This window comes from Somniosus microcephalus, chromosome 22 (assembly GCF_052327205.1).
Source record: "Somniosus microcephalus isolate GS21.2 chromosome 22, FLI_Smic_1.0, whole genome shotgun sequence".
NCBI classification, from domain to species: domain Eukaryota; kingdom Metazoa; phylum Chordata; class Chondrichthyes; order Squaliformes; family Somniosidae; genus Somniosus; species Somniosus microcephalus.
The window spans coordinates 13,496,792-13,522,771 of NC_141008.1; positions in this window are offsets into that span (position 1 = coordinate 13,496,792).

Sequence of the window (25,980 nt, forward strand, 5' to 3'; positions counted from 1 at the left end):
TTTTCTTGATGTTAAGGGCCAGGTTGTGGGCCTGGATGATGGGGTACTGGAACCCCTGTAATAGTGTTGTAATAAAATGATGGGTTGCTAGTACCCTGTAATAGTGATGTAATATAAAGAGGCAGTGCTTGAACCCACTGTGGTATCGAGGCCCAGTTGAAGGAGTGCTGGAACAAGTCCATGGGCACTGCCACCAGCACTGTATGGCACAGGCTGCCATTTTGCCCTGTAGGGCGATGTAGGTGGTATGGCAATTTTTGCACTGCCTAATTGCACTGGTTTTTCCCCAACATGAGGGCAAGTCTGTGGCCAGAAACCCAGAGTCCTTACTGCAAGTTTTGAACGACTGCATGGATGTTGCGAATGGAGAGTTGCTTCATCTCTCCAACCAGCGTCCTGCCCAATATTGCTCTCTCACCAGTTTTATGAAGAAAGAGTTGGTCATCTTGGGCTGGAGCGTTTCAGCTATGAAGAAAGACTGGACAGGCTGGGGTTGTTTTCCTTGGAGCAGAGAAGGCTGAGGGGGGACCTGATTGAGGTGTACAAAATTATGAGGGGCATAGATAGGGTAGATAGAAAGGAACTTTTCCCTTAGTAGAGGGGTCAATAACAAGGGGGCATAGATTCAAGGTAAGGAGCAGGAGGTTTAGAGGGGATTTGAGGAAGAACTTTTTCACCCAGAGGGTGGTTGGAATCTGGAACTCACTGCCTGAAAGGGTGGTAGAGGCAGGAACCCTCACAACATTCAAGAAGCATTTAGATGAGCACGTGAAATGCCATAGCATACAAGGCTACGGACCAAGTGCTGGAAAATGGGATTAGATTAGACAGGGCTTGATGGCCGGTGTGGACACGATGGGCCGAAGGGCCTCTTTCTGTGCTGTATAACTCTATGACTCTATGACTCTATCTGTTTTCAGTGCTGGCTGTGGGATGTTGCTGGTGGTCGAGAAGGTGCTGTTTTTGCCTATTTAACAACTGTATTCAGGCTTGACATTAGGTTTAGAGTAGCTATGGAAAAGGACAAAGAACAATCAATGGTGAAGATACTCAACTGGAGGAGGGCTAATTTCCGAGAGCTGAAAAAGGATCTGGCCCAGGTGGAATCACAGATTGGAGGGTAAAACAGTCAATGAACAATGAGAGGCCTTCAAGGGGGAGATAGTTCACGTACAGACTATAGTCACATTCCCAGGAGGGGGAAAGGAAGGGCATTGAAAGCTAGAGCTCTGGATGGCTAAAGAAATTGAGATTAAAATAAAACAGAAAAAGGAGGCTTATGATAAATGTCAGGTTCTTAATATAGGAGAGAGAATCAAGCTGAATACAGAAAGTGCAGAGGAGAACTGATAAAGGAAATAAGAGGGGCAAAGAGAATGCATGAGAGAAGATTAGTGGGTAACATAAAAGGGAACCCTAAAGTCTTTTATAAAATATAAAGAGTAAAAGGATAGTCAAAGGAAAGATGGGGCTGATTAAGGACCTAAAAGGAGACCTTCTTGTAGAGGCAGAGGGCATGGCTGAGGTACTTAAGGAATACTTTGCATCTGCCTTCACCAGAGAACATAAGGACATAAGAACATAAGAAATAGGAGCAGGAGTAGGCCAATCGGCCCCTCAAGCCTGCTCCGCCATTCAATAAGATCATGGCTGATCTGATCCTAACCGCCAATCCACTATCACAGAACCATCTCCTGAATCTAACAGAATTAGACACACGAACTAGGAGCAGGATCAGGCTACACGGCCCCTGGGCCCGCTCCGCTACCCACAGGGCCATGACCGATCCGAACCTAGACTCATGTCCAAATTCCTGCCCGCTCCCCGTAACCCTTAATTCCCTTTACTTCCAGGAAACTGTTTATTTCTGTTTTAAATTTATGTAATGATGTAGCTTCTACAGCTTTTTGGGGCAGCATATTCCATGGACCTACCACCCTCTGAGTGAAGTAGTTCCTCCTCATCTCAGTTTTGAAAGAGCAGCCCCTTATTCTAAGACTATGCCCCCTAGTTCTAGTTTCACCCATCATCAGGAACATCCTCCCCGCATCCACCCGATCCAACCCCTTCACAATCTTATATGTTTCAATAAGATCGCCTCTCATTCTTCTGAACTCCAATGAGTAGAGTCCCAATCTACTCAACCTCTCCTCATACGTCCATCCCCTCATCCCCGGGATTAACCGAGTGAACCTTCTTTGTACTGACTCGAGAGCAAGTATGTCTTTTCTTAAGTATGGACACCAAAACTGTACGCAGTATTCCAGGTGTGGTCTCACCAGAAGAGGAGGCTGCCAATGTTACGGTAAAGGAGGAGGGGTTAGAGAAATTGGATAGGATAAAAATAAAGGTGAGGCCCTTAAAAGGTTGACAGTGCTCAATGTAGAAAAGTCACCTGGTCCAGGTGGGATCCATCCCAGGTAGCTCAGGAAAGCAAGGGTGGAAAAAGCGTAGGTTTTGACCACAATCTTCCAATCGTCTTTGGATATGGGAGTGGTGCCAGAGGACTGGAGGGTTGCAAATGTTACACCCCTGTTCAAAAAAGGGGAGAGAGATACACCGGGTAACTTCAGGCCAGTCAGCCTAATGTCGGTGGTGGGGAAACTTCTAGAGATCATAACCCAGGACAAAATGAATTGTCACTTGGAAGAACATGGGTTAATAAATGACAGCCAACATAGATTTGTTAAAGGCAAGTCATGTTTGACTAACTTGATTGAGTTCTTCGATGAAATAACAAAGAAAGTTGATGAGTGTACTGCAGTTGATGTGTGTATGGACTTTCAAAAGGCATTTGAATAAAGTGTCACTTAATAGACTTGTTATCAAAATTAAAACCCATTGGTTTAAAGGGACAGTGGCAGCATGGATACAAAATTAGTTGCGAAACAGGGATCAGAGAGTAGTGGTGAACGTGTAAGGGGTTTTAGATCGCAGAGGTTTCTCTCTCTAGAGGCCTCTCTCTCTTGCACAGTAAAACCGTGAGTGGTTCGACCCACTCGCCCCTTAGATTCTGTACTCTGGACTTTGGGGCAGGAACTACAATGTAGAGAAAACTCTTAGAGACCAAGTTTGATGAAACGAAATGGAATTTTATTCCATAATGTAAAACAAATCAAATGCAAGCAACTAAGAGGGTACATGGGAGGGAAAAACACAAACAAATCATAACGACACAATACTAACTAAGGCAAATACAGGCATATTACACTCTACAAAGATCATCATGAAATGGGGAAACACACGGAACATCGAGGGGCACCAACTCATGTTAATTATACCCTTAAATGTCCACCCCCTTAAACCTATCTAGATCTGATTATGAAGGGCCAGAAACATGCTCACCAATCCAACTAGGAAGTGTAAGGTTTTGAAACAGGTCTGCGTTTGATCCTTTCAGGCGTCCTGTCTCCACGTGGTTGGTGGAGCCCCAGCGAGCTGCGCCACACCTCTCTCCTGAGATGGGGGTCGGGGACAGCTGGACAACGGCTGGCCTGGATGTTGGCGGGGTAAGGGATCGTCTGCTCAACCCCGGTCAGAGGAGCCTCGGGCTGGCCCCCATAGTTTCCTTCTGTAGTTTTTTATTGTCTCTTCTCCCGAGCCGGAGTGGGTCGATGGCCTCCCGTTTCGTCAACGGCCCGGGGTTGGTTGATGATCTGCCGATGTTTTACCCCGGGGCGGGACGCCGGCTCGAACCATCTTCTTTTCCTTCTTCTAGCGATGACGCCACCGATACGATGGTAGCACCACGATGGCTGCTTTTCTTTCTACCCCTGGGTTCCCAGATATACTTCTCATCAGAAGCCCTTATCTCGTGCCAAATCAGGTTAGTCTTCTGTTTTAATTTTGGCGGGCTGGGAGCACAACGGGGTAGTTATTATATTTTAAACTGTTCTTGGATGGCCGGTAATGGGCCATCTCTGGTCTGGAATGACCTTCATTGTTTTTAATGTCCTGGTGATGTCCTTAACGGGTCCTTGATGCTCTTCTCATGAATATGAAACTCTTCCCGTTTGTCTGGGTAAACATTTAGATGGCCTGTACCTACAGGCCGATCTTGACTGGATCTGCATCCAATCTATATGTATATGTGGGTGTCTGGTTTTGTTCTCTCAGAAACGGCTTCCAGAACTTACTGTGGGCTGAATCCACAAAGCTGTCTGAGGACTGCAGGAACCATTTTAAAGTGCCCCAATAAGTTGGTCACGGGGTCTGGTGGCCATTTTGAATGCCCCTTTTTCCTAGGCTTCTTTTAAAACAGCCTTTAAAATCATGGCCTCTTCTGCCATTCGACCCTTTATAATATAAAGTTCAATTTTGCGAATCCTACACTCACCCCTGATGATACTGTAACTTGCTTGAAGTATCATAATTCTGGGTGAGCAAAATTTTCTGACTTTCCATTATCAAACCATCCCCAGTATTTACCTATCTATGACCCCACGACACATGCATTTCCCATTTCAGAAAAACTTAGTGTACATTAAGCATCTATAGATGGCAACACTTCAGATGTGAAATTTGACATACTCACTTCCAGGCATGGAGGGGGGGCCTAATACCCTTACATCACCTGGTGCATACACACTATCTTTTAATAATAACACATCTAAAAAACTTCAAGAATAAAAATAAAGTACACACACAAAAATCAAATGCACATGAATATATATCAAAATAATACAGAGGAGGGAGGTAAAACTTTAACTTTATACAGAGCAGCAAAAATCTAAACGGGTGTCTCTTCTCCTACCCGCACATAATGCTCCCTCCATTCCCCTCTGTTCTCATACTTTTGCAAATGTTTGACCTTTTTACAGTATACAAACAGTAAATAAACTACAATGATAACCTGGCACACTACAAGAATGTGGGAGGCTATCCTAATCCAAGAAGGGACTTCTATATTGGTGAACAGGTCCCATCATGGTGGGGTCACTATATCCAATATGCCTGCCCCTATCTCTAAAGTCTTCTGCTCCAGTGTATAGAAATGTTTCTGTGAAACAACAACAGCTTTTAATATCTTGGTGAGGTGTTCAGGGAGAGGGGGAATGATATATCCAAAATGTGTAACGAATCGCTGAAAATCGGTGAAATTCTCTTTAACAGTGATGTGAACAGTGGAAGGTTCAGGAATGGGGACAATTCGCTCTTGGGCCACTTGAACTTCTGCCCTGGGCTTGAAACAGAAACTGCTGTCACCAACCGTGCTATCCATGTTGGTAGTGGGGCGCTGCAGTGGTGACACAGTATGTCCCACCTCTTATATATGCCACCTGCGGGGGCACGTGGCCTTGTGCCATTGCCTCCATGGTGCAATTTATAGGCTCCGCGCCAGCAGTTCTGAACCCGCACTGTGGTTTTGAACGGGCATTCAAGTGCTGGGGACACAGGCTGATGTGTGCTCCCCGGCTCCGGCACCCCGAGAGGTCGGTACTCATCATTGCATGCTCCCATCGAATGATGTAAGGTGGGACCCCTGTGTAGCGAATGTGCGCACCCCCCTGAATGACTCCAATGTTCTCCACCCTGTATACCGGGGCGGGTTTAGCTGTCTTTCCCATCACCGGCATTCTTACCACTATACCCATGATGGTGTGATTAGACTGTCCACAGTCCACTGGGACTGGGTAGGCTTCTGAAGCTAGTCTGAGCTGGCACAGACTCAATGCGTTCTCAAAAGGGTGGAGGGCTGCAAGGTGCTTGTTGCTGATCCAGGAGGGGACTAAACCTTGTTTCAAATCGTGCAGGTTACTGCGGCCCTCGCCCAGTAACCACGCCCCATACAGCACACAAGCTTCGTTCTGCGCAGCCTGATCGGATGCATTCCGATCCTCCCTGATGAGAGCATTTACCGTTTTGGCGTGTTTCTCCAGCTCAGCAATAATTTCTTTTAAGTGTAGTGTCATGGCCTGGTCCTCATGTAACTCAGAACCCACTACCTTGTTCTCGTCAGTCAGTATCTTTCTTAACTGTGTTTTCAAACCATTGATCTGGGTTTGCAGCTCCACATCATCCAGTGTGTTGATGACGGAAATTCGTGTATTAAAAGCTGTGAAAATATCATTTACTGCACCCCTTCTTTGCCTCCCTATCCTGTCCAAGACCTCATGTGGTGTGGTGTACAATTTGGCTCTGTCAACATCGGCAAAGTCGAATTCATAAAACTGTTTAAACATGTTTGTTAACAGGACCTGGTACAATTGTTCCCTTTCCTTGGGGCACCACTCAGGCAAGCGCACCTCGGTGATGTTTAAAATCACCGAAGCCACTGCGTAGTGTACCCCTTGGTACAGCACCTGACCTGTGGGTACTAATACCAATCTGTTCCCGGGTCCCTTGGTAGTGGTGGGGCACCCTTCCTTGCGGGCTTTGGCTACATGAATCGTGGGCAGGGGATTGCGGGGGCGGGTGATGAGCTCAGTGGCGTTTACTGGGATCTGAGAGTATGGGACTCCGCATGCCCGTGTGCTGACGTCCCACCTCATTCCTCTCCCAGCATCTTGCCACTGCCTTTAGAAAAAGATGGAGACGCCTGTGGGGCAAGTGTGTTCTGAACCCCACATACAGATGTAGATCCCCTCATCTGGTTCCCACCATTTGTCCCAGCAGACACTCAACCCCCCATGAGTCCCCGTAATAGTCCGATGGGTATTGTTACCCAATATCTCCCACTCGACCGTGGAGTTCTTCATGGTGCTGCTCAACTTGCGCAGCCACCACCAGCGATTCAAAGGTACATGTCCATTGCAAACAAGGCAAATCTTCTTCCCGACGGTGGCGCTTATTCTGGGTGCAATGATCCGCACCCTGGGGCACATCAGAGATGTTTCTCTGTATGCAAACCCCGTCTGGCTGGAGTATTCAGTAGAGTTCGACCCCAGCCAGCCTGGCCATCTTCCTTCATGGAAGTAGGCAGCAGTCTCTTCCGTCGATCGCGATGGGGCCTCTGTTGCCAGAGCACCCATAGATTGTGGAGTCCTTGGTGCGGCCCCGATAGGCCCAGCTCCACCCGATTACCACGACCGTGACGAGAATTCCTCTCGTCATCTTTTTGGTTCCTGTAACAAAATTAAACGATATAGCAGGCTCCCGAGAGATTCTGGCTTAGGTGAAGGCATGATCGGGTCTTTCGACCTCGATCCAAAACAATACACATACTGGGCAGATTCCAAAACTACTTAACACTACTCACTTTAATATTTACACAACTTAAACTTAAAACATAAACTTATGTACAGCGCCGCCCGTCCCTGGGCGGCTTGCCTAATCCCTGATTGGACTGCAGCTTGCCGCTCCCTTTGGTGGGGCTGCAGTGACCTGTGGCTTGGGTTCCTCGCAGCCTTTTGCTGTCAACTGGGGACTGCGTTCTGCCAGGGGTTTCCCAAGTCTGTGTTTACTGAAGGTGGGGGAATCGGGCCAGGGCTTCCTTGGCTGGGGCGCCCGAGGCGACCTGCGAGGGAGTGCCTTTGGTGAGGCTCCCGTAGCAAGTGGACCTTTGGGTGGGACCTTGGCTCTCACAGCCCGTAGCTCCTCCACGACTGCCGGCTTCAGCTCCCTTCCCTCAGGCTCCACCCCTTTGGGATTTGGGTCTGTGGCAGACAACTCCTCCTCACCTGTCCCTACAGGTGGAGGATCTCCGCCCCCAATTCCTACCTCCCCCAAACTTGAGTCGAGGGCGGGATCTCCGTCCTCCGACTCCACCTCCTCCAGAATCGTATCAAGGGCGTGGCCCAGCTGTTCGGGCTCCTCGGCTCCGATAGCGTTTGGATCAGGGGGAGGGCCTTGATCTTCGGGCTCCTCCTCGTCCGAGTCCCAGGCCATTGGGGAAACCTCCCAGGTGGGCGGGACAGTTTCTCTCCTCAAGCAGGCTGCTGTTCCAGCTTGTGTGGTCTGTGACTCATCGCACGCCTCAAGCTGAGGATCTTTACCCTCAGACCTGGCTTCGGTTGCTGGTACTCTTGCACCTGGCTTAAACATTTTGCACTGGTCATGAACCATTTTACAGACCCTTAGCTGGTTCTCTAAACTGCCAGCCCTCACTGTTAACCTAGCGTTCTCCTCCCTTAAAACCTGCTCAACCAACCTAGCCTCCACAACCTGGCACCCCAGGTACTCTATCCTAGCCTGATGTTGACTAGCTACCACTTGGCGTTCCTGATTCAGCGCGTGAAGCGCTGTGATGAGTTTTTCCCCACCCATGGCCTTTTCCTCTATCTCTGCTGCCTGGGTTGTGATCCTGGCTGCCTGTGCTGCAACAACCCGGTCCAAGATCTGGACTTGCTTCTTGTAACACATCAGCCACACTGCCTTCTCCGCTCTTTGCTCTCTGTCCACCTGATGGCTGCGTCCGCCGGACGCCCATCCAGTAAGAGATCGGAAATCCACTGCTTAGTGAGATTTACCTTGCCAAAGACATAATCCGCTATCCTCTCATCCATTGCATTTCGACCATTCAAACTTGGATCTAGTACATTGCAATCCTGCTGCCAGAGTCCTGCCATGGTCGCCATTTTCTGTAAGGGGTTTTAGATCGCAGAGGTTTCTCTCTCTAGAGGCCTCTCTCTCTTGCACAGTAAAACCGTGAGTGGTTCGACCCACTCGCCCCTTAGATTCTGTTCTCTGGACTTTGGGGCAGGAACTGCAATGTAGAGAAAACTCTTGTAGACCAAGTTTGATGAAACAAAATGGAATTTTATTGCATAATGTAAAACAAATCAAATGCAAGCAAATAAGAGGGTACATGGGAGGGAAAAACACAAACAAATCATAATGACACAATACTAACTAAGGCAAATACAGGCATATTACACTCTACAAAGATCATCATGAAATGGGGAAACACACGGAACATCGATGGGCAACAACTCATGTTAATTATACCCTTAAATGTCCACCCCCTTAAACCTATCTAGATCTGATTATGAAGGGCCAGAAACATGCTCACCAATCCAACTAGGAAGTGTAAGGTTTTGAAACAGGTCTGCGTTTGATCCTTTCAGGCGTCCTGTCTCCACGTGGTTAGTGGAGCCCCAGCGAGCTGCGCCACATCTCTCTCCTGAGATGGGGGTCGGGCACGGCTGGACACCGGCTGGCCTGGATGTCAGCGGGGTCGGGGATCGTCTGCTCGACCCCGGTCAGAGGAGCCTCGGATTGGCCCCCATAGTTTCCTTCTGTAGTTTTTTATTGTCTCTTCTCCCGAGCCGGAGTGGGTCGATGGCCTCCCGTTTCGTCAACGGCCCGGGGTTGGTCGATGATCTCCCGATGTTTTACCTCGGGGCGGGACACCGGCTCGAACCGTCTTCTTCTCCTTCTTCTAGCGATGACGCCACCGATACGATGGTAGCACCACGATGGCTGCTTTTCTTTCTACCCCTGGGTTCCCAGATATACTTCTCATCAGAAGCCCTTATCTCGCACCAAATCAGGTTAGTCTTCTGTTTTAATTTTGGCGGGCTGGGAGCACAACGGGGTAGTTATTATATTTTAAACTGTTCTTGGATGGCTGGTAACGGGCCATCTCTGGTCTGGAATGACCTTCATTGTTTTTAATGTCCTGGTGATGTCCTTAACGGGTCCTTGATGCTCTTCTCATGAATATGAAACTCTTCCCGTTTGTCTGGGTAAACATTTAGATGGCCTTTATCTACAGACCGATCTTGACTGGATCTGCATCCAATTTACAATTTACAATTTAAATCGCTTTATTGGCATGATAAGTTACATCTTATGTTGCCAAAGCATCAAAATACATTTATGGTTTAGCACATAAATCTATATGTATATGTGGGTGTCTGGTTTCGTTCTCTCAGAAACGGCTTCCAGAACTTACTGTGGGCTGAATCCACAAAGCTGTCTGAGGACTGCAGGAACCATTTTAAAGTGTCCCAATAAGTTGGTCACGGGGTCTGGAGGCCATTTTGAATGCCCCCTTTTCCGAGGCTTCTTTTAAAATAGTCTTTAAAATCATGGCCTCTTCTGCCATTCGACCCTTTATAATATAAAGTTCAATTTTGCGAATCCTACACTCACCCCTGATGATACTGTAACTTGCTTGAAGTATCATAATTCTGGGTGAGCAAAATTTTCTGACTTTCCATAGTCAAACCATCCCCAGTATTTACCTATCTATGACCCCATGACACATGCATTTCCCATTTCAGAAAAACCTAGTGTACATTAAGCATCTATAGATGGCAATACTTCAGATGTGAAATTTGACATACTCACTTCCAGGCATGGAGGGTGGACCTAATACCCTTACATCACCTGGTGCATACACACTGGCCTAGAAATTCAGTGGGGTTAGCGCCCAATTAGAGGCGTTAAAGGGCCTTGCGCCGGAATTATAGCCGCGATCGAAATTGCGTTGGGCCCTACCATCGGCGTTAGCCGGTAGCGCTGCGCCGGCACCGATGACGTCATCGGTGTGCGCAGCGTCCCGGTTGCCGTGGTAACGCTTCCGGACGCCCAAATTCAGTTGCGGCCACCTCGCCCGTGGCAGCCGCAACCAACGATTGTTCAACGGGATGTTGCAGCACGTAGCGCCGGTGCATTAAGGTGGAGCGGCGGCCGGCCGCTTTCCCGGCGGCCGCCTGCCCGCACCTCCCTCCCTGGACTCCTCCACCACCCCCCCGCGGCACTGATGCGTGTGGCCCGCGAGCCCGGCACTTCTCCGAGGTGCCGGGCTCATTTGTCGGGCGAATCGACCGGTCAGCGGTCGGCTGCAGGCAGCTCCTCCTTAACAGAAGGAGGAGGCCTGCAGTACCCCAGCCTGCCGCACCGCATCGGGTGCCGCAGCGGGGGATTAGCGCCGCAAACCTGCATTCAGCGCCCATAGCGAGGCGCTGAAACCCTCCATTAGCGCCCGCAGCCGTCTGGGCGCGGGGCAGCTGAATTTTTGGCGGGCGCAGCGGCAATTATCGCGGGCTCAAAATTTCGGGCGCAAAAGCCCTGGCGGAGGCAAACCTAATTTCTAGGCCACTATCTTTTAATAATAACAACACATCTAATAAACTTCAATAATAAAAAATAAAGTACACATACGAAAATTAAATGCACATGAATACATACCAAATACAGAGGAGGGAGGGAAAACTTTAACTTTATACAAAAGAAGCAGAACTAAACGGGTGTCTCTTCTACCCGCACATAATGCTCCCTCCATTCCCCTCTATTCTCGTACTTTTGCAAATGTTTGACCCCTTTACAGTGTACAAACAGTAAATAAACTACAATGATAACCTGGCACACTACAAGAATGTGGGAGGCTCCCCTAATCCAAGAAGGGACTTCTATATTAGTGAACAGGTCCCACCACGGTAGGGTCACTATATCCAATATGTCTGCCCCTATCTCTAAAGTCTTCTGCTCCAGTGTATAGAAATGTTTCTGTGAAACAACAACGGCTTTTAATATCTTGGTGAGGTGTTCAGGGAGAGGGGGAATGATATATCCAAAATGTGCAACGAATCGCTGCTGATTGGTGAAATTCTCTTTAACAGTGATGTGAACAGTGGAAGGTTCAGGAATGGGGACAATTCGCTCTTGGGCCACTTGAACTTCTGCCCTGGGCTTGAAACAGAAGCTGCTGTCAATAACCGGACACCAACCGCGCTGTCCATGTTGGTAGTGGGGCGCTGCAGTGGTGACACAGTATGTCCCACCTCCTATATATGCCACCTGTGGGGGCACATGGCCTTGTGCCATTGCCTCCATGGTGCAATTTATAGGCTCCGCGCCAGCAGTTCTGAACCCGCACTGTGGTTTTGAATGGGCATTCAAGTGCTGGGGACACAGGCTGATGTGTGCTCCCCGGCTCCAGCACCCCGAGAGGTCGGTACCCATCATTGCATGCTCCCATCGAATGATGTAAGGTGGGACCCCTGTGTAGCGAATGTGCGCACCCCCCTGAATGACTCCAATGTTCTCCACCCTGTATACCGGGGCGGGTTTAGCTGTCTTTCCCATCACCGGCATTCTTACCACTATGCCCATAATGGTGTAGTTAGACCGTCCACAGTCCACTGGGACTGGGTAGGCCTCTGAAGCTAGTCTGAGCTGGCACGGACTCAATGCATTCCCCAAAGGGTGGAGGGCTGCGAGGTGCTTGTTGCTGATCCAGGAGGGGACTAAACCTTGTTTCAAATCCTTCAGGTTACTACCGCCCTCGCCCAGTAACCATGCCCCGTACAGCACACAAGCTTCGTTCTGCGCAGCCTGATCTGATGCATTCCGATCCTCCCTGATGAGAGCATTTACCGTTTTGGCGTGTTTCTACCGCAAGGCAATAATTTCTTTTAAGTGTAGTGTCATGGCCTGGTCCTCATGTAACTCAGAACCCACTACCTTATTCTCGTCAGTCAGTATCTTTCTTAGCTGTGTTTTCAAACCATTGATTTGAGTTTGCAGCTGCACATCATCCAAAGTGTTAATGACGGAAGTCCCTGTGTTAAAGGCTGTAAAGATATCATTTACTGCACCCCTTCTTTGTCTGCCTATTCTGTCCAAGACCTCATGTGGTGTGGTGTACAATTCGGCTCTGTCGACATCGGCAAATTCGAATTCGTAAAACTGTTTAAACATGTTTGTTAACAGGACCTGGTATAATTGCTCTATTTCCCTAGGGCACCACTCTGGCAACCGCACCTTGGTGAGGTTTAAAATCACCGAAGCCACCGCATAGTGCACCCCTTGGTACAGCACCTGACCTGTGTGTACCAATACCAGTCCATTCCCGGGTCCCTTTGTTGTGGTGGGGCACCCTTCCTTGAGGGCTTTAGCTGCCAGAATTGTGGGCAGGGGCTTGCGGGGTCAGGTGATGAGCTCAGTGGCGTTTACTGGGATCTGAGAGTATGGGACTCCACACGCCCGTGTGCTGACGTCCCACCTCATTCCTTGTCCAGCATCCTGCCACTGCCTTTGGAAAACGATGGAGACGCCTGTGGGGCAAGAGCGTTCTGAACCCCACATGCAGATGTAGATCCCCTCATCTGGTTCCCACCATTTGTCCCAACAAACACTCAACTCCCCATGAGTTCCCGTAATAGTCCAATGGGTATTGTTACCCAGTCTCCCCCACTCGACCGTAGAGTTCTTCATGGTTCTGCTCAACTTGCGCAGCCACCACCATCGGTCCAAAGGAACATGTCAAAAACATACCAGGCAAATCTTCCTGACGGTAACGCTGACTCTGGGCGCGATGACCCTCACTCGGGGGCACAACAAGGAAGTCTCTCGGTACGCAAACCCGGACTGGCTGGAGTATTCCGTAGAGTTTGATCCCAGCCATCCTGGCCACCTCCCTTCGTGGAAATAGGTGGCTGTCTCCTCAACGTCCCGGGTGCCCGTCCCATCAGTCCCGATGGGGGCTGTGCTCCCTGAGCACCCATAGATCGTGGAGTCCTTGGTGCGGCCCCGATAGGCCCAGCTCCACCCGATCACCGTGAATGCGACGAGAATCCTTCACATCTCTCTGGGTCCTGTAACAAAATTAAATGATATAGCCAGGCTCCCGAGAGATTCTGGCTTAGGTGAAGGCATGATCGGGTCTTTCGACCTCGATCCAAACGAATACGCATACTGAGCAGATCTCAAAACTACTTATGACTCTAAACACTTTAATGTATATGCACCTTAAACTTTAAACTTAAAACTTATGTACAGTGCCGCCCGTCCCCGGGCGGCTTGCCTAATCCCTGTTTGGACTGCAGCTCACCGCTCTCTGTGGTGGGGCTGCAGTGACCTGTGGCTTGGGTTCCCCGCAGCCTTCTGCTGTCAGTCGGGGACTGCGTTTTGTCAGGGATTTCCCAAGTCGGCGTTTACTGAGAATGGGGGAATTGGGCCAAGGTTTTACCGGCTGAGGCATACGAGCTGACCTGCGAAGAGGTACTTTTGGCGTGGCTCCCTTGGCGAGCGGACCTTCGGGTGGGACTTTAGCCCTCACAGCCCGTGGCACTTCCACGGCTGCTGGCTTCGGCTCCCTCCCCTCAGGCTCCGCCCCTTCGGGAATTGGGCCTGTGGCAGACGGCTCCTCCTCACCTGTCCCTACAGGTGGAGAATCTCTGCCTCAGTGCTGTTAGGTAGGGAGTTCCAGGACTTTGACCCAGTAACAATGAAGGATTGGCGATATATTTCCAAGTCAGGATGGTGTGTGGCTTGGAGGGGAACTTGATGATTTTCCCATGCACCTGCTGCCCTTGTCCTTCGAGGTGGAAGAGGTCGCGGGTTTGGGAGGTGCTGCCGAAGAAGCCTTGGTGAGTTGCTGCAGTGCATCTTGTAGATGGTACACACTGCAGCCACGGTACACCGCAGTGTGGTGGAGGGAGTGAATGTTTAAGGTGGTGGATGGGGTGCCAATCAAGTGGACTGCTTTGTCCTGGATGGTGTCGAGCTTCTTGAGTGTTGTTGGAGCTGCACTCATCCAGGCAAGTGGAGAGTATTCCATCACACTCCTGACTTGTGCCTTGTAGATGGTGGAAAGGCTTTGGGGAGTCAGGAGGTGAGTCACTCACCGCAGAATACCCAACCTCTGACCTGCTCTTGCAGCCACAGTATTTATGTGGTGACCCCCCAGGATGTTGATTGTGGGGGATTCGATGATGGTAATGCCATTGAATGTCAAGGGAAGATGGTTAGATTCTCTCTTGTTGGAGATGGGCATTGCCTGGCACTTGTGTGGCACGAATTTTATTTGCCACTTATCAGCCCAAGCCTGGATGTTGTTCAGATCTTGCTGCATGCGGGCATGGACTGCTTCATTATCTGAGGAACTACGAATGGAACTAAACACTGTGCCATTATCAGCGAACATCATCTCCACAAGTACTGTGTGGTGGTCATTCCTACCAATACTGTCATGGACAGATGGATCTGCGACAGGTCGATTGGTGAGGACGAAGTCAAGTAGGCTTTTCTCTCGTGTTGTTTCTCTCACCGCCTGCCGCAGGCCCAGTCTGGCTGCTGTGTCCCTCAGGTCTCGGCCAGCTTGGTCAGTAGTGGTGCTACCGAGCCACTCTTGGTGATGGACATTGAAGTCCCCACCCAGAGTACATTCTGTGCCCTTGTTACCCTCAGTGCTTCTTCCAAGTGGTGTTCAACATGGAGAAGTACTGTAAGCATCGAACGCAGACCCCAAGTTCATTTCAGACTTTTTGAATGATTGTTACCAACAGCCTGCTTGGAGAAGATGGGAGGGGCCCAGGTGTTCGTGGACTGGAGATTCCAGCCAGGCCGACAAACTAATTATGGGAGAATTTCTGGGTGGACAGAATTCTCTGGGAAGACACTGGGCCCGGGCTAGGTGACTCATACCTAGATGCGATAGCTCCGAAGGCGGGAAACGGACAAAAGAGGGCCATTGTAAGTTAATGGGAAGCCACTTAACCCAGGATCAGGTGAGAAGTGCGGCCCATCATCTGCCATTAAGACGAGCACCTAGATGGGATAGCCCAAAAAGCCAGGAAACCAGACAAAGAAGACAAAGAAAGGTGATTAAAAAGACATCACTGCAGCTACACAGGGCTGGAAGGATATAGAGAAGGCAGCTTTGCCATCTCTCTCTCTCTTGCTCGAAACCACCACGAGCGACAAGAGCCTCGTCGTGCTCTTCGACTGTAGGAACAAACCTCGAAACTAGGACTTGGATACTGCACCGGCGATATGGAACCAGGAGACATGTTCTACACAGGGGAGCAGCGAGCAAGAAAACGGACAATCGGGGTGAGCATTGCCCAAGCCCACGCATCCTTAAGACCACCGGTACTGTGTGAGGGGGTGTTGTGTGTCCCAACCAAGCCAGAGGGGTTTAGTGGGGAAGTTCTGTGTGTATTTTATACTCTGTATGCAACGCAGTGTGATTTTAGGTGTCTTAATACGAGACAGGGGCCTGTTCGACGGGCCAAGTTGTATTGTTGTACTGTTTGTTTTACACTACCAAGCATTTTACGTACTGGAGGCAGGTGTGTGTGTTAACCTTATTAAACACCGTATGGTTGAGTCTGAAAAGCTTGTCTGTGTCCCAATCCTGTTCATCATAATTCCTGTCGTATAGAACTAAGTAGCGGGGGGGTGATTCGAACCACCAAAGCAAACCACCTACAGGACTGATTCATCAGCTAAGGGAGGGAGATAGGTGGTAATCAGCAGGAGGTTTCCTTGCCCAGGTTTGACCTGATGCCGTGAGATTTCATGGGCTCTGGAGTCAACCCTCCCGACTGTAGCCCACTGTGCCACCACCTCTGGTGGGCCTGTCCTGCCGGTGGGACAGAACATACCCAGGAATGGTGATGGAGGAGTCTGGGATGTTGGCTGAAAGGTATGATTCTGTGAGTACATAAGAACATAAGAAACAGGAGCAGGAGTTGGACAGTCGGCTCCTCGAGCCTGCTCCGCCATTCAATAAGATCATGACTGATCCAATCTTGGCCTCAACTCCACTTTCCCGCTCTCTCCCCCTACCCCTGGACTCCCCTGTAGTTCAAATGTCTGTCTCTCTCCGCCTTGTATATATTCAATGACTCCGCCTCCACAGCTCTCCGTTCATGACCCTCTGAGAGAAGAAATTCCTTCTCATCTCCGTCTTAAGTGGACGACCCCTTATTCTGAAACTATGCCCCCTAGTTCTAGATACCCTTACTAGGGGAAACATCCTCTCTGCATCCACCCTGTCAATCCCCCTCAGAATTTTATATGTTTCAATAAGATCCCCTCTCATTCTTCTAAACTCCAATGAGTATAGGCCCAACCTGCTTAATCTTTCGTCATACGTCAACCCCTTCATCCCAGGAATCAACCTCGTGAACCTTCTCTGAACTGCCTCCAATGCAAGTATATCCCTCCTTAAATATGGAGACCAAAACTGTACGCAGTACTGATATGCCATCAGTGACTCAAAGACAAGGATTCAACTGAAGGCTTTTAATCACGAAGAACATAGCAGCATAGCAGGTCTTCCCACATCGGGTTCGACTGGTAGTGAATGACTCATACAGCTCCTGAGACCTTTATATGGCAAAAGACAGGGGCGTAGCCAATACACACAATAGGAACAAAAGGGTATGGTTCACACAATACAAGCAGGTAAAATACAAGCAGGTCTGATGAAGGCATATTTCATCACGTTCACCTTCTACAGATTTAGTCTGTCCGGGGGTGTGATAGTCCTTCCTGAATGTCGCAACAGTACCTCGGGTTCCGACCGGGAGTCCGTGGTGCCCTCCTGGGGATACCCATGTGCTGGGGGTGTTGCAGGTACTTCTGGGGGTGGTGAGGATACCTCTGGGGATGGTGGAGGTTCTTCTGGGGGTGGTGGTGATGGGTCGTCGTCGTCGCTTCCTGCCGAGGCGAGGTCCTTTATGGACACGGTGTCTTCACGCCCGTCGGCGTGCTTGACGTACGCGTACTGTGGGTTTGCGTGGAGTAGGTGTACTGCCTCCACGAGGGCATCCGTTTTGTGGCCCCTCACATGCTTCCGTAACAGGACTGTCCCTGGGGTGGAGAGCCACGAGGGTAGGGATACTCCTGAGGTTGATTTGCGGGGAAAAACAAACATCTTCTCGTGAGGAGTGGCGTTAGTAGCAGTACACAGTAGCGACCTTATCGAGTGGAGTACGTCTGGGAGGACCTCCTGCCAGCGGGAGGTGGGGAGGCCTTTAGACCTTAGTGCTAAGGTGACCGCCTTCCACACTGTCGCGTTCTCCCTCTCCACTTGCCCATTACCCCGGGGGTTATAACTAGTGGTCCGACTCGTGGCTATCCCCTTCGAAAGCAGGTATTGGCGCAGTTCATCGCTCATGAACGATGCCCCCCTGTCAGTGTGGATGTAGTTAGGCATGCCGAACGTGCAAAACAGGTTGCCGAGGCACTTGATGACCGTGGCACTGGTCATATCTGGGCAGGGGTAGGCGAATGGGAAGCGGGAGTACTCATCCACAATGTTGAGAAAGTACACATTGCGATCGGTGGAGGGGAGTGGTCCCTTGAAATCTAAGCTCAGGCGCTCGAATGGCCATGTAGCTTTGATCAGGTGGGCTCGGTCGGGTCTGAAAAAACGGGGCTTGCATTCCGCACAGGTGCGGCAGTCCCTGGTCATAGACCGGACCTCCTCGATGGAATAGGGCAGGTTACGGGATTTTATAAAGTGGAATAGCCGGGTGACCCCCGGGTGGCAGAGGCCATTGTGGAGGCCCTGTAGCCTATCCCCCTGGATGCTGGCACACATCCCTCGTGATAGGGCGTCGGGGGATTCGTTGAGGGCCCCCGGCCTATATATTATGTCGTACTCAAACGTGGAGAGTTCGATCCGCCACCTGAGAATTTTGTCGTTCTTGATCTTCCCCCTCTGTTTGTTGTTAAACATGAAGGCTACCGACCGCTGGTCGGTAAGCAGGGTGAAGCGTTTGCTGGCTAGGTAGTGCCTCCAGTGCCGCACTGCCTCCACTATGGCCTGGGCCTCCTTCTCTACCGAGGAGTGCCTGATCTCGGGCCCTTGGAGGGTTCTTGAGAAAAAGGCTACGGGCCGCCCATCCTGGTTGAGGGTGGCTGCTAAAGCGAAGTCGGACGCATCGCTTTCGACCTGGAAAGGGATGTTTTCGTCCACTGCCCGCAGCGCGGCCTTCTCAATGTCATGTTTAATGCTGTTGAAGGCGGCGTGGGCCTCGGCTGTGAGCGGGAAGGACGTTGATTTCAGGAGGGGACGGGCCTTGTTGGAATAATTGGGGACCCATTGGGCGTAAAAGGAGAAAAACCCCAGGCACCTTTTCAGGGCCTTGGGAGTGTTTGGTAGGGGTAGCTCCCGTAGGGGGCGCAATCGATCGGGGTCCAGACCGATTTCCCCGTTTTCCACCATGCAGCCCAGGATACAGAGGCGCGTGGTGCTAAAGACACACTTATCCTCGTTGTAGGTGAGATTGAGCCTGAGGGCGGTTTTCAGAAATCTCGCGAGGTTCGAGTCGTGGTCTTGCTGGTCGTGGCCGCAGATGGTGACGTTGTCTAGGTATGGGTAGGTGGCTGTTAACTGGTTCTCATCGACCATGCGGTCCATCTCCCGCTGGAAGACCGAGACCCCGTTCGTTACCCCAAAGGGGACTCTGAGGAAGTGGTAGAGACGTCCGTTCGCCTCGAAGGCGGTGTATGGACGGTCCTCCGGCCTAATGGGGAGCTGGTGGTATGCCGATTTTAGGTCGATGGTGGAAAACACCCGGTATTGCGCGATTTGGTTAACCATATCCGCTATGCGGGGCAGAGGGTAGGCGTCTGGCTGGGTGTATAGATTAACCGTCTGGCTATAATCTATCACCATCCGCTTCTTTTCGCTACCCTTAACTACTACTACCTGGGCGCGCCACGGGCTGGTACTGCATTCGATGATACCCTCCCGCTTGAGTCTTTCTACTTCCGACACAATGAACCGTCTATCCTCCCAGCTGTACCGCCTACTCTTGGTCGCTATGGGTCGACAGTTGGGTGCGAGGCTGGTGAACAGAGAGGGCGGCTTGACCTTCAGGGTAGCCAGACCGCACACTGTGAGGGGCGGCTGGGACCCACCGTAGGTAAGCGTGATACTTTGGTGGTGGCACTGGAAGTCCAGACCCAAGATCACGCTCACACAGAGATCTGGCATTATCAATAGTTTAAAATCTCTGTAATCATTGCCTTTTACCGACAACATAACCACGCAGAAACCTGTAATTTTTGAGGTATGAGTCTTATCGGCCATGGCGATTTTGCCCTGTGTGGGGACTATCGTTAGAGAAAGTCGTTTTACCAGGCTAGGATGAATAAAGCTTTCAGTGCTCCCGCAGTCAATCAAGCATTTAACCTTGTTCCCGTTTACCTCTATGTCCATCATCGATTTAGACAACGGATGTGGCCTGGATTGATCCACTGTGATCGAGGCCACCAGTGGGTCCTGGAGGTCTGTGTAGTCAGGGCAAGATGGTGGACTCCATGAGGGTGGACAAGATGGCTTCCAAGATGGCCACTCCCACGGCGCGCACGCGGCGGTGGTGGAGTTGGAGGCGGGGTTCCCTCTGCAGACTTTGCTGAAATGTCCTTTCTTCCTGCATTTAAAACAGGTGGTGCCCTTCGCTGGGCACAGATGCCTGGAGTGTTTGTCCTGACCGCAGAAGTAGCATTTCGGGCCCCGATGCATCGCGGCAGTAGTGGGGCTCTTGGGTGGAGGCTGGGGCTCCGATGGTGCTGGGCTGGCCTGAGACCTGGGAGGTGAAGATGGCTTCCAAGATGGCGGCCCCCACGGCGCGCACGAGGCAGAGTGGGCCGCGTGGCCTGGGGAACAGGATTCAGAGTTCCTCTGGGCCATATCCAGCGATTGCGCTATATCTATAGCCTGTTTTAAGTCCAGTCCCTCCTTTTCAAACAGTTTCTGCCGAATATAATTTGAACTGAGGCCCGCAATAAGGGAGTCTCGAATCAGCTCCTCCGTGTACACGATGGCAGACACGGCCTTACAGTTACAGTCTCTGCCCAGTACTTTTAGGTTTAGTATAAAGTCCTCTAGCGACTCACCATGCCGCTGCGTGCGAGTAGTCAGAAGATGCCTGGCGTACACCACATTTATTGGCCGCGCGTAGTGGGCCTTCGGGATGGTGCAGGCATCCTCGTAGCTGGTGGCATCTTGGATGAGAGGGGAGACCCGATGGCTCACCCAGTTTCACAGGATTCCCAGTTTCATGTCTCCGGTAGCGGTTTCGGCTGCGGCTATGGCAGTGGATGAGTTTGCAATGAAAAATTCGAAGCATTGGAACCAGTGTCCGAACTGTGTGGCTGCGTCTGAGGCATGGGGGTCCAGATCCAAGTGCTCTGGTTTCAGGAGTCGATCCATCTTGGTGTTTTAGTGATTAAAATTGATATGCCATCAATGACTCAAAGACAAGGATTCAACTGAAGGCTTTTAATCACTAAGAACATAGCAGCATAGCAGGTCTTCCCACATTGGGTTCGACTGGTAGTGAATGACTCATACAGCTCCTGAGACCTTTATATGGCAAAAGACAGGGGCGTAGCCAATACACACAATAGGAACAAAAGGGTGTGGTTCACACAATACAAGCAGGTAAAATACAAGCAGGTCTGATGAAGGCATATTTCATCACAAGTACTCCAGGTGCGGTCTCACCAACGCCCTGTAAAGTTGCATCAAAACTTCCCTACTTTTATACTCCATACCCCTTGCAATAAAGGTCAACATTCCATTAGCCTTCCTAATTACTTGCTCTACCTGCATGCTAACTTTTTGTGTTTCATGTACAAGGACCCCCAGATCCCTTTGTACTGCAGCATTTTGTAGTCTCACCCCATTTAAATAATAATTTGCTTTTTCATTCTTCCTTCCAAAGTGGATAACCTCACATTTTCCCACATTATACTCCACCTGCCAAATTTTTGCCCACTCACTTAACCTCTCTATAACCCTTTGCAGACTCTGTCGTCCTCACAACTTGCTAACCCACCTATCTTTGTATCATCAGCAAATTTGGCTGCAGTACACTCGGTCCCTTCATCCAAGTCACTAATATAGATTGTAAATAGTTGAGGCCCCAGCACTGATCCCTGCGGCACCCCACTAGTTACAGTTTGCCAACCGGAAAATGACCCATTTATCCCGACTCTCTGTTTTCTGTTAGTTAGCCAATCCCTGTCAGGCTGTTGCTTCACTAATCTGTGTCCAAGATATTTGTTTGAAGCAGAAGAAAGAAAGAAGCACTTGCATTAACATGCATAGAATTACATAGTTAAATTGGATAACCCCTGAAAACGGGCATGGGGATCGTGGTACATGATTAACCCGCGCCCGTTCATTGCGTTGCAGGCAGCGTGTTAAATTCATGCTGCCCACTGCCTTAGATGATTGCTGCGTGCATTCTGCGCTACCCCATGATGTTCATTGGCTGTTCGCATCAGCAGGAGGCCTGATATCCCGAGTGACTAGTGACGTAATAAAACTCACTACACACTTGGTTTGAGCATAAAGCAAGGCTTTAATCACAGAAAATGCTGGAAAAACTCAGCAGGTCAGGCAACATCCGTGGAGAGAAATTTGAGTTGACGTTTTGGGTTTGACCCTTCTTCAAAACTGGAGAGAAAAGGAACTAGATCGAAGGCAGGGCTGCGATCGGACAAAAGAATAAAAGAACCAAAAGAAGTAAAAGAGATTAGAAGCTAGACGAGATGGTAATAGGCTGGGATTAGGTGTAAAGTGTACTGGCAGGGCAAAAGATAGCTGCCAGGTGTGAGAGAGAAACAAAAGGAAAGGGGGGGGGGAGAAAGGAAAGGAGTGGAAAAATATAAGTGAAAATGAAATGGGGGCCGAGGTTATGATCTGAAATTGTTGAACTCGATATTGAGACCGGAAGGCTGCAGAGTGCCTAATCGGAAGATGAGGTGCTGTTCCTCGAGTTTACGTTGAGCTTCCGTGGAACAGTACAAGAGGCCAAGGACGGTGAGGTCCGAGTGGGAATGGAGCGGTGAATTGAAATGACAGGCGACCGGAAGCTCGGGGTCACCCTTACGGACTGAACGGAGGTGTTCCGCAAAGCGGTCACCCAATCTGCGTTTGGTCTCCCCAATGTAGAGGAGACCGCATCGTGAGCAGCGAATACAGTATACTAGATTGCGAGAAGTACAAGTAAATCGCTGTTTCACCTGGAAGGGGTGTTTGGGGCCCTGGACAGTGGGGAGGGGGGAGGTATAGGGGCAGGTGTTACATCTCCTCCGCTTGCACGGGAAGGTGCCAGGCGAAGGGGAAGGGCTGTTTGGGGTGATAGAGGAGTGGACTAGGGTGTCTCGGAGAGAGCGGTCCCTGCGGAATGCTGAAAGGGGAGGGGAGGGGAAGATACGTTTGGTGGTGGGATCACTTTGGAGGTAGCGGAAATGCCGGAGGATGATCCGTTGAATGTGGAGGCTGGTGGGGTGAAAGGTGAGGACAAGGGGAACCCTATCGTGGTTCCGGGAGGGAGGGGCAGGGGTGAGGGCAGAGGTGCGGGAGATAGAACTGACACGGTCGAGGGCAGTGTCAACCACGGTAGAGGGGAATCCTCGGTTGCGGAAAAAGGAAGACATGTCTGAAGCACTGGTGTGGAAGGTGGCATCGTCGGAGCAGATACGGCGGAGGCGGAGAAACTGGGAGAATGGAATAGAGTCCTTACAGGAAGCGGGGTGGGAGGAAGTGTAGTCCAGGTAGCTGTGGGAGTCAGTGGGCTTGTAGTAAATATTGGTCGATAACCTATCCCCAGAGATGGAGACGGAGAAGTCGAGGAAGGGAAGGGAAGAGTCAGAGATGGACCATGTGAAGGTGAGGGAAGGGTGGAAATTGGAGGCAAAGTGAATGAAATTGTCAAGTTCGGGGCGAGAGCAGGAAACGGCACCGATACAGTCATCAATGTATCGGAAAAAGAGGTGAGGGAGGGGACCCGAGTTCAACTTGTTTCAGAACATGGAGGTCTAGTTGTACTTCACTAGCTCCTTGTCTTTACAAAATATCCCTGGAAGCTGGGGCCGACGCCCAAGTATTTATACTCCTTGGACGGCGCCACCAGCTGACCGCCCAGTGTCACTTCACAGGCAGTTTCTCGATGATGAGATTTATGACAACTATTGCTACTTAAAGGCAGCCTGCAGGTGGGGAGGTGCATTGTGGCTGGAAGAAATGGGGCGAGTCGTTTGGAAAGTGAATCTGGGCTGTGATACTTTGAGGAGTGGCTGAACATGCGAGAGAGCGAGCACCAAGGTCTTAGTGCAAGATATGGAGAGAAGGAGAGATGCCCTGTATCCGCAGGGGGACAGGAGGCCCTCCAGACATATGCTGAGGAGGCAGTGGGAAGAAGTAGTGACGGAGGTCAATGCCAGGGGTGTAGCTTTAAGAATATAGATCCAGTGCAGGAAAAAGTTTAACGATCTGACACGAGTTGTCAAGGTGAGTGAATTCACTCTTCAAATGACATATCCTACCAACTGCACCACTAGCCTTATCCACTGCTCAGTTCACTACCGCCCCCCCCCGCCATCACCCACCTACCAACAATCTCTACCAATCAGTACTCAACCCTTTAATTCATATGCTTTACCTCACCCTCACACATTTACCATTTTTTCAAGCCTCGCTCCCACAACTCACAGCTCACACACACTGGTAGCTATTCAACCATGACAGCCACATCACCCAACAGTGTTGCAGGACACTCGCTAACACACTTCCCTCATTCTTACAGGAGAAGGTGGTGCATAGCAGGCGGCAGCAGGAAAGAACTGGAGGAGGACAAGCGCGCCTGCCTGTTTTAACCCCCGTAGAGGAGACAGTGCTGGCCATCATGGGAAGGGGCATCGCTAAGGCCGTGGTCACTGGCGGCTCTGGAGGGATCGATGATGAGAGTCTGTGCAATCCTAATCCTCCTTCTCTCTTCCCACTTCTCCCTCAACCCTCAATCTCTTCTGACTCACAAGCTGCAGATGGTGTAAGCATTACTTCTTACTTTCTCCTCTCCCCTCACCACAACCCAATCCTTGTCCCTTTTTCAGTTCAGCTACCCAAGGACTGGAACCTCCTCAGTCAGGGAAGGAAAAGGAAGAAGACAGTGAAGATGAAGAGGGACTGATGCTTGATCTTACACTTGCAGCCACCAGCTCAGAGACTGACATTGCGCTTATTTTAAAGGCTAGAATAGTGGCGGGATCTGCATGTGGTGAGACGCTGGGCACAAGTGCACAGGGGCCAGGGCAGGGGGAAAAGATAGCGCAGGTGCCAGCTCACCGGAGGACGAGGTTGCACACCAGTTCTACTGCAGAGGAGTCAGATGAGGACTTTGATAGGCTAGGCTACAGAAGAAGGCTGATGGGCGTACATAGCCAAATGCTAGGTACACTGGAAAGCCTGCCAGAAAGCCTGCGCACAAAGTCAAGGAGCATGGAGGGGTCCAGCACCAACTTGGCACACATGCTTTCCAACATGGAATGGCGGGACACCCCCGTCAGCACACCTGTGGAGCCCACCATGGTGCAGTGTCAGATGGTCATTGTCACAGCTTCCATTGCAGCACAAACAGCTTCCATCAAAGATCTGGGAGCTGCAGTGGAAGCTCAGACTGTCTGCCATCGTGGCTCTGCATATCACTGTTCAAAGGGGGCTTCTAGGGCATCACAGCAGTCCATCAATCTGTTCTCCAGCAGAGCAGAAGGATTACTGAGCTGCCGCTCCGGGAGAGTAGCAATGGCTCCATGGAGCACGAACCTGCTGTCCTCTCTCAGGATGACAGTATTCCTGCTCCTACCCGTGCCACTCTGCTGGCTCCCTTGCTATTGCCTGTCGGCCACCCAGCCCAGACTGTTTCAGCCAGGCCGAGGTGGTGCAGTCTGAAGCCGGGCCATCTAGGCTCTGAGCTGCTCAAGGTCGTCCTCCAAGGCCATCTGCAGTCTCCTCAACTGAAGGTCAGCAGCCTTCCACCACCCATGTTGCAGCCACTAGGTAAGTACTGCGTAGGAGCACTAGGAGAGGCAAAGGCACACGGAAGACAGGCACTAAGAGAATGCACAAGGGTTATTAGTTTAATTTTGTTTGCATTATTTTAATGAGTGAATTTATAAAATTGAATTTGAATATCTTTTTCTGGTGGTTTTTATTTTTGTGTTGTTGGAAAGAGGCCGATGTGATGGTCAGTGATAGAGGAAAGGTAAGGAGTGTGGGACTGTTGGTGAATGGGGAGGTGTGGTTGAGGTTACTGGTATCGCTCATGAATAATCTGATCACATAGCGCCTGGGCAGAAAGCGGCTGTATATGTTGTAGCCTCCCTTCCTCTCCCTGTTCCTCCACTTCCTGTTGCACTCCCTCCTTCACTTCCTCCTCCTCCTCCTCGTACTGTTCCTAATGCTCCTGCTCCTCAATTTCTCTCCCGATAGGTGGTGGCAAGGGCTGTTCCCTCATAATGGCCAGGTTGTGCAGCATCAGTGTACTACCGCAATATTGA